Source organism: Pinus tabuliformis, chromosome 6, assembly GCF_031772625.1.
Source record: "Pinus tabuliformis cultivar Carrire ecotype Pingquan chromosome 6, CPIR1, whole genome shotgun sequence".
In the NCBI taxonomy this organism is placed as follows: domain Eukaryota; kingdom Viridiplantae; phylum Streptophyta; class Pinopsida; order Pinales; family Pinaceae; genus Pinus; species Pinus tabuliformis.
This window is the reverse complement of record NC_142292.1, coordinates 755,341,054-755,356,374: the sequence shown is the minus strand read 5'-3', so window position 1 is coordinate 755,356,374 and position 15,321 is coordinate 755,341,054.

The window sequence follows — 15,321 nt, the reverse complement described above, 5'->3', positions numbered from 1 at the left end:
CCCTGAATAAAACCTCCCTGATTCTCAGGAATAATGGAAGGTAGAATAGTTTTCAGCCTGTTGGCAATCACTTTTGTTATCAGTTTGTAGCCTATGTTGCAAAGGGAGATAGGGCAAAATCTGGAGAAGGTGTTGGCTCCTTTTTCCTTAGGGATAAGGGCCAAGAAAGCTGAGTTGGTGCTTCCCCCTATTTTCTGACAAGCTTGATATTTCCGGACCATTCTGCATAAATATGTTTCCACAATCTGCCAACAGTTCTGCAAGGATCTGGTAGTGAAGCCATCTGGGCTCGGAGCCTTATCAGGCTCCATGGCAAAGAGAGCAGTTTTGATTTCATCATTAATGACTTCTGCTTCCAAAGACTAATTCTTTCTGGCCGAAATCAGAGTGGGCACCTCATTTACTAAAGTTGAAGTCTGCCCCAGGCCCTCTTTTTCACTATACAGATATTTGAAATGGAGGAAGGCAACATTTTTTATACTTTGTATATCTCTGTGTTTGATGTTCTCTTTCTTGATTTCGGAGATGGAGTTGAAGTTTTTCTGAGCTTGGGCTTGCTTGTGGAAGAAGGCAGAGTTCCTATCTCCTTCCTTGAGCCAAAGCCTACGAGATTTGACCCTCCAATACTCTTCCTCGGCCGAGCTTGCTTTGAGTAGCTTTTGCTGAAGTTCCGCCTCCTTGTCAAGAACTTCTTTTGTGATCACTTCATTTTCCGAGTTCAGGTGGTGATTCTCGAGGCATTCTTGAATCTTTTTCCTTTCCACTGCTGGGTTAGGAAGGGATTTTACCCAAGTTTTCAATGCATCTTTCACTCTCCTAAGCTTTTCTTCCCAAACAAAGAAGGCAGAGTCGTTGACAGGTTGCTTCCAAGTGTCTTTTACTAATTGCATAAAGGACTGTTCCTTGACCCAAAGGGGACTGAATTTAAAAGGGATAGGGCCTTGATCCATATGAGCCACAAGTTCAAGTTTGATGGGTCTGTGATCAGATACACTGTAAGGGATAATATGCATTCTAGATTCTAAACCAAGAAGAAGGAAAGTACTTTGAACAAGAAATTTGTCTAACCTTGCAGTAATGTGACCCGGACCGAGCCTTCTGTTGGACCAGGTGTACTTTCCCGACGAAGGTTTGATGTCGATCATATCCCAATCCTGAAGCAGATCCTCCACCCATTCTCGCGCCGGATCCCTTACTATGTTTCCTCCACGTTTTTCAGCCAAAGTTAAGGTGAGATTTAGGTCCCCGGCAATGATGATGTTTGCTAAATCTTCAGAATCTATCAATCCTCTAATGGAATCCCAATAGGTTTTTTTCTCTCCTGTGCTAACTGGAGCATACACATTAAAGAGACAGAGGGTCTCATCTGAGTCAACATGTTTCAGCTTTGTGAACAGCTGGCGACCTCTTTAACCTTTGAGAATTTGTTTGCATTCCAGAGGGTGCCCAGGCCTCCTGAGGCACCCCGGGCTGAGGCTGCTTGTCCTTCACTTCTCTTCCATAAATTTTTGCCGATATGGAGGAAGGCCTTATCATCCATTTTAGTCTCCTGGATGAGGAGTATGTCAGGAGAATTGGATCTTATCAGACTTTTGATGGCTTCTTCTTTTATTTTGCTCCCCATACCCCTACAATTCCAGGAGACGATCTTCATCACTTGCTTTTGGAGTTGGGAGCTCCTTTAGAGCTTTGGAGCTGATTTCTAGTCATCTTCGGTGTTTTAGCCAAGAGTTTCTCAAGGGTAGGTTGGCTTCCTTGTAATTTGTCTTTGTATGTCTCTTGCTCTCTTTTTTCGCGGGCAGATTTTCGGCCTCTCAATGATCTTCTGGCCGAGGATTGTGAACCTGCTATTTCACCTTCTTCTTCTGAGTCCTCCGAGCTTTGCACTTCCTCAGCCTCTTCTGTGGGTATCTCTTTCGTTCTGTCTGCATTGCTTTTGACTTGCTTTGGTTCCGAGGGGGGCTCTTTGTGGGGCGATCCTTCATTCTGTATCTCTATTCCTTGAGAGTCCTCTGTTGCTTAGCTTAATTGGATAAATTTATTTCCTTGTTCTTCCATGTGAGGTGTTTGAAGCCCAGAGCCTGTCTAGGGAGCTTTGGCATTGTTATTGCAAGTTCTTGGGGCTTTGTTTTTGGTTCTTTTAACCTGCGTCCATCCTTCCTCCTTGCCTTTCTCTGCTTCACTATTTTTTGGACAGCCTCTAGCAAAATGGCCATAGACATGGCACTTCCTGCACTTGAACAGAAGCTGCTCATAATCCAGCTTTTGAACATGCGTCCAGCTTCCGACCCTAATCTTTATTGCCTCAGGCAGATCGACCTCAAGGTCAACTTCAACACAGATTCTAGCGCAATCGAGTTGATCTTTGCTGTTGGCTCGATCAATGAATTTACTAAGGTATTTCCGATGTGTTTGAGGGATTCCCAATTCCAGCAATGCATTGGCAGGTTGGGAAAATGAACCCACACAGGGACGGCTGAGGGGACGTCAACTGCTGGATCAAAATCAGGCATCCACTTGTTAATATACAACCCCTGAGGGCCCATGAAATAGGGGCCATTACGGAATATCAGCTCCTTATCTTCTTTTTCAGCAAATTCAAACAGGAAGAAACCCTTCCCCAGAAAATACGAAGTGACTATGTTTTTAATGAGCGGCGCCCAGGTCCTTGCGACCCAGCTCTCCGTAGTTTTGGGGGACGGCCAAAGCCCAGTGAACTGCCCAACCAAAGCACGCTTCGCTAAAGAAAGGGCGACCTGGATCGGTTTCTCGGGGGGAAGCGAGATCTCAGGGATGTCATCCAAGCGTTTTACAAATTTCACAGCCTCGGTTGTTTTATTTTTTGGAAGAGAGTTTAGCAGATTGAAAAAAGCCTCGGCTTTAGAGAGAGGGGGTGAAGAAGACTCCATTGAAGCAGCCTTAGCTCGATCTAATCAAGCTCACCCAAGACCAGCGGTCATAGCCCCCAGATATGCTCAGAAGAAGCCCCAGGAAAACGGTCAGAAGAGCAAGGGCCGAACCACCATTAAGGAAGTCGAACACCTCGCAAGAGAAGCGCCTCGCAGAAGAAGGCTAAGCCCTCCGAAATAGCCTCAGGGCCGAGGCCACGGCCTCAGTCACAGGGTTCAGGTGCAGGGGCGATCCGATCAGACCCTAAACGCTCTTCCTATTATTAAGATTTGGACTTTTATGTTATCATGTATATTGGTTATTTATAATTATTATTATTTTTATTAACATAACTATTATTATTATTATCATTATTATTGTTATTATTATTATCATTATTATTATTAATGTAATTATTATTATTATTATCTTCAAAACTATACTTCTCGTTATTAATAATACTATAATATTTAAGTTGGTAACCTTGGGACCTACAACATTCTTGTTGCAATACTTGGTCTCATCACTATATTTCACTACAATTAATATGTTAACAATTTCAATAATGGAATTTTTAACATTTGATTATTTTGAAACCTCAATTAGTTAAATTGGTTAATTCCTCGTCATTAAAGCACCTTTGTTATTGAGGTGTGTTGGTGGGAAAGATTCCCGAGAGCCAGGTTTGGAAGCCCCAACAGAGTGAAATATAAAAACGATAAAGAACACTCATTAAAGCGTGGAAAACATTCAAATTCACCAAAATTTGGATAAGAGATGTACCTGGGTGTCCTACGTTTGAGGTAGATCCCATAGGGTCCAAACCCTCTACTTCCTCCAAAATGTGAAGACCTACAAATAAATTACAGAAGCATAGAAATATAATAGAATTCAAAGCACATGCATATAAATATGTTAGATCATCATAAGCAACATGATAAGTTAACATTCATAATATGAAAACATATTTCAGGAACAAGACATGAGCTTATTTATTAATGAATAACAACAAGTATAAGAAAACTACAACTCGATCCAAGCCAAAGGTACTGATGAAACCTTCCTCCAGATCCATCTAGCCTAATCCAACATAGACTTACTCTATAATAAATGCAAAGGAGATGCTATATAGGATAATTGAACATCTTTGAAAGAAAATAAGGGTTTCCTGTAGACTGGGAGTGTAGGAGGCATAGGAAAAATGCAGGCTTGATATGGGTGAATTTGGGTATAGTATCGATAGCTCTCATATCATGTTTATTAGGCCTACCCAAGGGGTGTATATATACCACCTCAAATTGGTTATTTCATTTAGGCCATAGGCTCCTGTAGGTGGGATTTCGGTAAAACCCATAAACCCCACCGAGAAAATAACTTATTATTTCTTTTTTCAAATTTTAAAATGTTACGCAAATATAGTTCATAGGAACCGTGTATGTATGCGATTTTGAAGTGGGAAGAGTAGAATATGGATTTAGAAAAACATGTTTTTAATATTAAGTCAAGTATGCAAGGGAAAGGGAACTGCCCAAGCCATACAAGAGCATCTGGTCTACAAGAGTGCTAAAAGATGCCCCCAATGTATGACGTCATAAGGGGACTAATGGCCTAAAGAAATAAGAGAGGATTCATTTGAAAAACTTAAGAGGAGAACGCCATATTCCAATCCACTAAAAACTTGAGGAAGGAGTGAGAAATAAGACTCATGTTGTTATAGCTCCAAATCTCACTCTTATGGTTTGTGATGCTGTACTCATGGCCTAGGGCAACCCCTCCTTCCAGACCTGGTCCTAAAATTTAAAAAACATTGTTTTATCCCTTATACGCGACATTGCCCTGAGTTAAATGCGTGTATACGCGGGTCTGTGTATATCCAACCTGCGTATATGTATTAAAACACTTAAAAATATATAAAATTCCTTATTTTCAGGCGAAAATCGTGGGTTTTACCTACTGATCACCTGTTAGTGCCCGTGGCCCAACTGTTCCCAACCAACTTCCAACTAAAAAACTACTTTGGGAGAGGTATAAAAAGACCTCAAAGGGAAGGCCTAAAGGAGGAGAGAAGAGAGAGAAAGGTTATTATGCTGAGATTTTTCCCCTGACCAGGTCTAAAGTCCCTTGTGCCTTCTGCACTTCCTCCATTTGTCCAAGAAACCTTTGTTTCCTTGTGTGTTGATGTTCATCCACCATTTATGACATCATGGAGAGAGTCATGGAAGGAGTTTGTTAAAGGCTTGAGGCTGGAACGGATCTGGAAGGAAGCTTTGCTTGGAGCCTGCTGAAGGTGATTCAGGTGAAAATATTCCTTTTTATGTACTTTATTTGTCTATAATAAAAGAAACACATGTCTTGGTTCCCGAAATGAATCTTCTTTATGTTAATGATAGTCATGTTTAGAATTCATATGTAAATGGTTGTTTGGATTTCATAACTAACTACCTTTATTTATAACATGAAGATGGTTTCTTTATAAGGTTTTGTCCATATACTGCTGTGTTCTTTGAATTGGTTGTTTTGCAGGACAAAAGAGAAGAAGGGAACTCCAAGAAGGGTTTGGACCCTAAAGGCCTTCTCAAACGTAGGACCTAAGGTACGTACCCTTTACAATAGAATTTTCTTATAATAGCATAATGGCTGTGTGAATGTGTGCTTCTTTGAATAGACAACTTTCAGTCTGCTAGGGTTTCAACCCAAAAAGCCCTAGGGGAACATTTCCCTCCATCAGAATTGGTGACTCCACTGGGGACAACACTCTTGTTGTTCCTAGTTTGGGTGTTTTTCAAGCCAATCAGGGCTCAGCTGCCTGTTTGTTTGCTGTTGCTGTCTGGTCTGTTTTTGAACTTTAAGTTTTGCCAGTTTCTTCAGTTTGTTTTTTATTTTTCTTGAAACCTTTTATATACGCTGTTTTTCTTAGTTACAGAGGCGTATGTACGCATGTTGCTTTAAGTGAACCCGCGTATATGCAGGTTTCCTTAGTTACAGTAGCGTATACACGCATTCTGTACATAAGTACAGTCGCGTATATCTTGCAATTTTCAAGATTTGTAAATCTTTTTGTCTCTGAAGGTCTGTCTGGTAGTTTGAGTCAGTCTGAAACAGTCATTTTCCAGTATCAGTTATTTGTTTTACAGTGAGCATCTTGTTCCGAATTCTCTCTGAGTATAAGAAATATTAGTCTTGTTTTTCGTTGATTGCAAGCGTCATCGTTTTTTCTAAAGCACACAAGATTTCTTGCTAGGAATATTGGCTGCTCTGATTCATTAGGGTATAAGATTGATCTCAATCTTTGTGTTAACCTTGCTTTTGGTGACTTTTTGTTTGCTTGACAAAAACCGCTTTTTGTGACCATCCACTTCTTTGTTTCATGAAAAGTTGTTGATTGACACTTTCTTGGAATTTGTCTTTTTGATATTTTTGGTTTTCATTGCCAAAGCTTTCATTGCTGCTTTTGATTGTTAAGAGAACTTTTAAACACATTTATTTTTGTTGAGTTTTCATCCGTTATGTGGTGTCAACTTGCAAAAGTGTTTGATTGCCTATCCTTCAATCATAAGTTTCAGTGTTGTTGAGAGCTTTTTTTGAAAAGACTCTTTTGTTGTTGCTTTTGAAGAAAATATTTTGAAAAACTTAGTTTTGCTTTCTTGAACTTGGTTTTCATTTGGTTTCCTTTTAGTGAGTGAAAGTGCTTTATGTTTGTCTTAGAACTTGTTTTTAGTGTTTAGACAAAATGAATAGTAGCATCTCATATTCCATCTAGACATTTTAAGTGGCAAGATAAAGATTGATAACCAAGCAACTTTCATTTTTTGTTTTTAGAGTAGTTTGAAATCTTGCATCCGCATATATTTGTTGCATTAGGATAGATTTGCATACCTTTTTAGGCATACATAGAGTTGTTAACTTTTGTGAGTGTGAAGCATGAATTAATGAAAAGAAAAGAAAAATTTGTTTTATTAGAAGTTCCTCTGAACCCCATAGAAATTGCTCTTCATCGAAAAACGAAAAAGTGCATGTGCATGTAGTTAAGTTTTTATTAATTTCTTTTGCGTCAAAAAACACCACTAGTTTCACTTTCGTTACCTTGTGACTTAAAGAACAGCCTATTTTAAAATCAAGCGCTAACTAAAATTCACTAGAACTTTTTGTTTTAGTCAGTTACACCAACAAGTTTAGGATTTTAGGGCCTTGGATTAGGTGAGTGGAGATTTAACTCTCCAAGGCCATATAAACGTCAAACGTAGGAGTCTGAATAATGAGAGAAAATCCAATAGCATTAGGAAGACCAGGAAAGCTCCGGATCTGGGAGTTAAGCACGAGGGTCTGTGAAGACAGGGAAGAGAGATACCCCCTCTCCTACTTATCCGAACTTACCTCACGACTGTTCCGCCTGGCTTTTGTGACGAGTTGGTATACATAGTTGCTACTCCTAGGGATCTACACAGGTGGCTGCGGAGGGGAATCCCGTGGCACCTGATGTCGACGTTGCATCACTCTCGACAGTACTACTGGAGGGCACCCTAGCGAAGCTTTGGGGCTTGCACCGGCGCAGGTTGTTGTTAGGAGGTCAGCATAACTTCCTCCGATACCTTCGCTGATAGGATTGGGCCCTCATCATCCCAGACTATCTTCGGAAGGCCCCTTAATTCACTTTCTTGTATTTTGGTGTCCGGTCCTAATCACCCGGAGCGGAAATACTTGGAAGTTGTTTGACTAGCTGTTATCTTTAGGGACTTTATATTGTGTGCTTTGTGCTCTTAGTTGGCCTAGCTTTCAATTTTTTGAGTCTTTAGTTAGATCATAACAAAAAATTCAAAGTGGCTGACCGATCTCTGAGACGGTCTCGAAGACTTTGTGGTCTTTCACCACCAAGTTTAGAGCCTTCTCCTAGAAGGTGCAGAGGTAATACTACTGGTGGGTTCCGTCCCATGCCGGTTGACGCATCGGGGATTGATCCTCCTCTCGAGGGCATTAGAGTTCAAGCAAGGCCTGGCACTTCTGAACAAGAGAGGGACACTCCAATCCTTTCTTGAGTTCTCTTTCAAGCGGAGAATAACATAGAGGTAGAAGAACTCTCAGAGTCGTTAGCGGCTCCGAATTCTCCACTACCATCTAGTCATCCAGACGTATTACAATACATTGGGACTCCGACGCATAGACCGTCAAGTCTAGGTTACGCTACGCGCTTACCATCGATGACCACTACTGGAAGCACGACTTCTACAAGTGCTACGACTATGCAAACTCCAACATCGGTGCAAGGAGGAGGAACGATTTCCATCTCCTCTGCTTCCTTGTTTGGATCTTTTTCTAGCACATCTTTAGTTGGGTCTACCTCCATTCCTTCCATGAGTGGAAATGCCCAAACCAATGCTTTTGGTACTGGATTCTTCCCATTTGGCACCCACTCGTAGGGTATTCCATCGGTTCCATTTAGTGTCGCTACGTCCATGATGGGCGAATCGGCTTCATTCCAGGGTTTTCCTTTCGGAAGTGGTCATATACCACATTCCAACCCGACGATAGGATCCATGCCTTTTTCTTCTGTAGGACAAAGCAGCAATCCTTTCCAAGGTTGGAATAACCCTGGGGTTAGTGGCGCGGGAACTGGGAATCCGTTTATCGGCCAACAAGGGAATAGGCCGTACTCCACGGTTAGTTCATTTCAAAGTATTCATCCCCTAGCTTCGGTTTGGAATCCTTATCAGGGGTTATCAACCCCTTATAATCATTTAGGAGGAAACTTTGCTGGTTATGGAGGTTTTGCGGCCAGAGTTGGTCAAACTCCAAATTTTGCTGGATCACAAGGCTTGCCTTTTGGTTCAGTCGGTTCTACGGGTTACTTCGGGCAGCCTGGTGCCTCCCAAAATCCAGGACAATCTTTTCAGAACTTTGGGAGTTCTGCCCAGTCTGGGTGGAATCCCCAAGGTCCTCCTAGGCTTCCGTTTCTGGCAATGTTGAACTTACCAGATCTCACTAAGTTAACAAATGACCCAATCAAATACAATCCGGCCTGGCCTTCGGTACCAACCAAACTCCCTTCGGACATTCCAAAATTAGAAGGGAAGAGCGGTGAAGACCCAGGCGACCATGTAACCACATTCCATTTGTGGTGCTCATCTAACTCCCTTATCGATGACTCGATTAGGTTGTGACTCTTTCAGTGCACCTTGACTGGTAATGCGGGAAAATGGTATATAGAGTTGCCAGGGGGCAGCCTTACATCTTTCGCTGACTTAGCTAATATTTTCTTAAATCATTTCCAGTTGCCTGTCCGTTATGATGTCGGAACTGAACTTCTGCCCACTTTTCGTCAGGATAAGGCAACTCACATTTCTGACCATATTCAGGAATGGAGACGGAGAAAGAGGCTCATTAAAGCCAAAATCCCTCCGGAGTACCGTCTCGAGTGGTTTTTGAAATCTTTGCAACCCGAGATATCCAAGGATGTCTCCATGTCTGGAGTATATTCTGAGGAGCAAGCTATTTTTAGGGCCCAGCAATTAGAATTGATCTACTCTCAGTTTGGGATCCTACAAAAATACTTGCCAAATGCTCCTGGGTCTAAGGTTGACGTAGCTAAGTGGAAGCCAGGTCCCCACGCGGATGGTGTCGTTGGGTTAGTAGACACAACTACTGTGAACTTGTTGAATCAATTGCAGCAGTTGTCCTTACAAACTGCTTCTAACAACCAAGTCACATCCTCTAATCCCTCGGCTTCCCAAACTTCTTCAATTAATGTCGTCCAATCTGATAACCCCAAAGGAAATCAAAATTCCAATGGGAAAAAGAAAGCACGAGGTAAGAAAAAGAACCAGGATGGGAAGCCTGATGCAAATACATCCGACAACAACGCTGGTGGTGGTAGAAATGAGTCGACAAAGAAAGTCAAGTTTCCATGCAAGTTGTGCAGTGGAGACCACTTAACTCATCTTTGCCCTAAGATTGAAGATGCTCAGCACTTGTTAGGACAGCAAGGGACTTCTAGTTCTCAAGCTGTGTTAACTAACCCGTTTCCCCAAGGGCAGCAACTTCTTGCTGGCGCGAGTTCAAACCCTGGAACCTCCGCAGGGGGCAACCAGGAAGGGGAAAAATCATCGAATGTTTTCATGATGGGTTCTAACGTCCATGTGGCTACTCGGTCACGTGATTATGGTGAAGCCGAAACTTCCAAGGACAAGACTGTTCCCAGAAATACCGACCTTCATATTGAGCGACCCCCTGTTGAGACTATACCAAGGATACCGAAAGGTTCCGCTAAATGCGCGACTATTAATCCTAATGCTAGGGCCACCCAGAATTACTCCATTGTGGAGGATCTGGCTCAGAGTCCATGCGCCATGTCCGCTTTAGAGGTTCTCCAGTCGTGTCCGGCTCAGCGAAGTGCTTTACTTTCCGCAATTGGAGCAGTCGATCCAGCTAATTCTTTAGTGCTCACTTTTGACATGTTAAATGTCAAAAAGCGACTCCCTCATCATATGGCTTTCCAAATAAAGTCTACATACCGGAAAATCAATATTTTTTGTACCGTTATAGATGAAGGAGCTTCCACGTGCGTCATGTCGATGTCATTATAGAAGGCTATTGGATCGCCTTCGGCTGTTCCTTCACCCACCATCTTGACTGCATTTGATGGTCATTCTCATAAGCCACATGGGATTATCCCGGCCTTTCCTATATGTGTTGGGGGAAAGGTCGTCAATATTGAAGTACAGGTCATAGATGCTAACCTAGAATATAATCTCCTATTAGGCAGGAACTGGGTATACGAAATGGACGTCGTTGTTTCGACTCTGTTTCGTGTCATTTGCTTTCCTCATGAGGGAAAATCATTAAGGTTGATCAAATGGATTATTGTCCAGTCGATCCTCAAGTAAGCTCTGACTCTACTGTTCCTTTAGTGGATAACCCTCGCCCGCCTATTGAGAATTTAGGAGTGGGAATGTGTTCCTCATTGATGGGTACCTTTGATCTTCCCTCTCCTTTCGCTAAAATCAATGCCATTTCATCATCTAAGGAGTCCCCTCGAGAAGATTCTTTTCGAACTCGTTATTTTTCAGACCCTTGGACCTTGCCTTCACCTACGACCACATTAGTTGAAGGACAAGTAAATGGAATGGCATTCCCTATATCTGCAGTTGAGCTTAGATATCAATCTATCGTAGACTCTGCAGACAACCACCTTGCTCCTTTTTCCGAAGAGGAGTTAGATGGTGATGTGGCCCCGGCTTGGAGCCTTGATTCTACCTCTGCCTTGGACTGCTTAGATACGGTTTTACCTTCTGAAGAAGCAATCCTCAAAGCAATTATGGGTATAGATCGACCTTGGGAAGACTTACACCATCGTTCGTACTTTCTTCCTCCATTGCAGGAAGTAGAATCTAGATTTGTAAAAATTTCTGTTTTCCCACCCCGGTTTTCAGTTTCACCTTATTTCTCCCATGTAGTTAAATGCTCATTCCCATAACCATACATTTAACAGACTGAAAAAAATAAATATGGCTGAAAACACAAATTCTGGAAATTTTTCAGAATGCTGGAAATTGCGGAAATAAAAATCAGCAATTAAAAACAGCCATTAAAACACATTAAAACACTGATATTTTTGGTCAACTTGACCCTGGAAAAACCCCCTACAACTCTTGGGGAAAAACCAGTTTGAGAGCTCTTCTTTATTTCTGAAAATTGCATTTTTACAGTGAGAATTATTCAGCAAAAAATTAGCAAGCAAATTTACAACTTATCTCCTTTCCCGTGCCTCACAGCAATCTGGAAATTACAGCAAACAGGACAGCAATAATGCTGTACGACCTCCATTTTGTGTGCAGAAAAATCAGCAAACTGCTCCTCGATTTTTGTGCAAAAATTTGCCTTTCACTATGTGTTGAATCAGCTGTACAAATCTGCTCAACTGCTGCCTTGGAATGTGTGCCAAGCTGCTGTCTCCTTCTCCTCCCTGCTCAGAAATTTCTCTTGCTCTCTTGCTCTCCTTCTCCCAATCTGCTCATGAAAGAATGAATGACCTTTTCCTCCTTTTCCTCCTTTAATATAACTCCAAGTGACTTTTGGGTGATCCAAGTGACTTTTGGGTGATCTCTAAATCCAATGGTTGAAATAGATTTAGATCAATGGTTGAGATTAAATGCTCATTTAAATCTCACTTTCTATTTTTTAATTCACCCCACTTTAATAAAGACCCACTTAGTCATTTATTTCCAAAGTCACTTTTCCTTTCTAATTTTTCATTGACTTTATAAAAGTCACTTTAAAATTAGACTTAATAACTTTATCACTTAAAGTCACTTTTAAATTAGATTTAACTTTATAAAATTATAAAGTCACTTTAGGAGAAAAAATTAAATTCTTTTGGACACTTTTCCCTAGGCCAAAGATCAAAGCCTAAGGGAACCACCTGTCCTCCGGTACCAAATTTCAACACTCCCTCTTACCTAGGAAGGTGTTCCTCACCACACCCATCTTGTCTCTGAAGTAGACATGCTTGCCCCGTGGTAAGGCTTTGGTAAGGATATCTGCAACCTGCTCATCAGTGGAAATATACTCAAGCTTCACAGCTCCCTTCTGAACATAGTCTCTGATGAAATGATATCTGATCCCGATATGCTTTGACCTGTCATGAAATACTGGATTCTCCGTGAGTTTAATGCAACTCTGATTATCACAGTAAATCATTGAATGTCTCAACGACTGACCAAATAAGCCAAACAACATCTTGCGAAGCCAGATGGCCTCACAACTAGCTAGACTGGCTGCCATATACTCTGCTTCCGTTGAACTCAGTGCTACTGACTGCTGCTTTCGGCTGAACCATGACACTACTGCTGAACCCAACCCAAAACAACACCATGAAGTGCTCTTCCTATCAGAAGCACAACTTGCCCAATCAAAATCAGTGTATCCTGCCAATCTCACTCCATCTCCTGCCTGTAGTCCAGACCATAATCCACTGTCCCCTGCAAGTACCGCAAAATGTGTTTTGCAGCCACCCAGTGAACTTTCCTAGGCTCACACATAAACTAACTCATCGTGTTGACTGCAAAACAGATATCTGGTCTAGTGTTGACCAAATACATCAAGGAACCAATCAGCTGCCTGTACAATGTGGGATCCACCAACTCGGAATCCGAAGCATGAAGCTTCTTCCAGTTGGTGATCATCGGTGTCGACATGGGTCTACAATCCTCCATGTGGAATCTGCTAAGGATGTCCACAATATACTTCCCCTGCCCCAGGAAGAAATGCCCCTCCTCCTGCCACACCTCCAAAACCAAAAAGTAATGCATCAAGCCGATGTCCTTCATCTCAAACTCCGCCGCCGCAAGATCTCTCTTGCAGTGCTCTATGAGTCTCTCTGCACCTGTAATGATTAAGTCATCCACATACAGCACCAGAATGAGAGGCTCCTCACCAATCACAATAAAGTAAAGTTCGGATCTGCCTCACTCTTTGTGAAACCCATCCCCTGCAAGTATGCATCTATCCTGGAGTACCAAGCTCTGGGAGCTTGCTTCAGGCCATAAAGGGCCTTCTTCAATCTGCACACATGGGGACTCCTTCCCATGCACCTCAAAGCCCTGTGGCTGCTCAATGTACACCTCCTCCTGTATGAAGCCATTGAGAAATGCGGTCTTCACATCCATCTGGTGGATCTTCCAACCCATCTCTATGCTATCGATATAATGGAGCGGATCGAAGTATATCGAGCCACGGGACGAAGGTCTCCTCATAATCAACTTCGTCTACTGGGAGACCCTCTAGCCACAAACCTCGCTTTGAATTTCTCAATGCTGCCATCTGCAGCATGCTTTACCTTGTAAAGCCATCTGGAAGTAACCACGGATTTGCCCTCAGGCCTCGGCACCACCTCCCAAACATCATTCTTCATGATAGAAGAATACTCCTCCTGCATGGCCTCTCTCCAGGACCTGCTGGCTAGCTGCCTCCTCATAGCTAGAAGGCTCAGAGTCAAGGATGTTGGTAACCATCGCCATATAAACTACAAAACCTCTCAGGTGGTCTACTCTCTCTGACCGGCCTCTTCGGCTCAGCAACAGATGTGGCATCTCTCAAGGTGTCTGAAGCCACTTGGGCTTCTCTTCCCTGAGCATGCTTCTCCCATAGGAGAATGAACTCCTCCTCTCATCACCATCAGTAGCCTGAACTCCTGACTGTCTGTCTGTTGTCCTCCTGCCTGAACCTGAACCTGTAGAAGCTGAGGTACCGTGTGAACTGTCCATCAGTGGGACTCCTAGTGAACTGCTTGCATGCTGCCCGGAGCACCACCCCTCTGGCTCGGCGAGCCACTGCTCACTGATGGACCTGACATCCTCATAGATGTACCTCCGGATCCTCCTGATCCCTGCCCACTGGATCCTTGCGACTGACTCAACTGCTGCTGAGGGTCTGGCTGATCCCAAAATACTCTAAATCCCGGGACCTCCTAAAGGCCCTGTCCTCGTCGAACTTTACATTCCCGTCTGACAACAACTCTCCTCTGTGCAGGAATGTAAATCTTGAAAGGCCTTTGAGGTCTCACTGTAGCCCACAAAGATACCTTCTCTGCGGTGGGCTCTAGTTTGGTCCTCTTCTCTTTGGGTATATAGGAGTATGTAATGCATCCAAAGATACGAAGATGACCAATATCAGGCTTCTTCCCAGAGAAAGCCTCTCGGAGTCATGTGCCCCAAGCACGATGCGGAATCCTGTTCTGCAAGTAAACAGCTGTGTTGCAGGCCTCTGCCCACAAGAACAATGGCAACCCCTGATCATGTATCATGGCTTTGGCAGCCTCTATGATGGATCTGTTCTTCCTCTCCGCAACCCGTTCTGCTGGGGGTTGTAAGGAACAGTGAACTCCTCCTAATGCCTGCCTCCGCACAATAGTCAACAAACTCTCAAGGGTGTACTCTCCTCCATTGTCGACCTCAAGGACTTGATCTTTCGACCTTGTCTGAGTCTCCACAAGAGCTCTGAACTCATGAAACCGCCTTGAAGACCTCACTCTTGGTCTTCAAAAAATTAATCCAGGTCCTCCTGGAGTGATCATCAATGAATAAAACATAGTACTCATATCCACTCAAGGAAACATGAGACATCCGACCGCTCACATCGGAATGAATCAATCAAGTATCCCGTCGCTCTGATGTCACTGCTGGGCCGGGAAAAGGGGATTTGGCAAAACTTGCCCATGCACAACCTCTGCAAGTATCAAAGTGATCAGTACTGAAGTCTGGCACACTGTAGTGATCTCCGCAATGTCCTCAAGGCGCCATGATACATATGTCCCATCCTGCGGTGCCAAATCTCACACAGCTCAGAACTGCTAGCTCTGCTGTCGGTACTATTGCTCAATGCCAAAAGGGGCTTGGAATGCAAACTTGTACACCTTTGCATGGCGTACACCTATCACTCTAG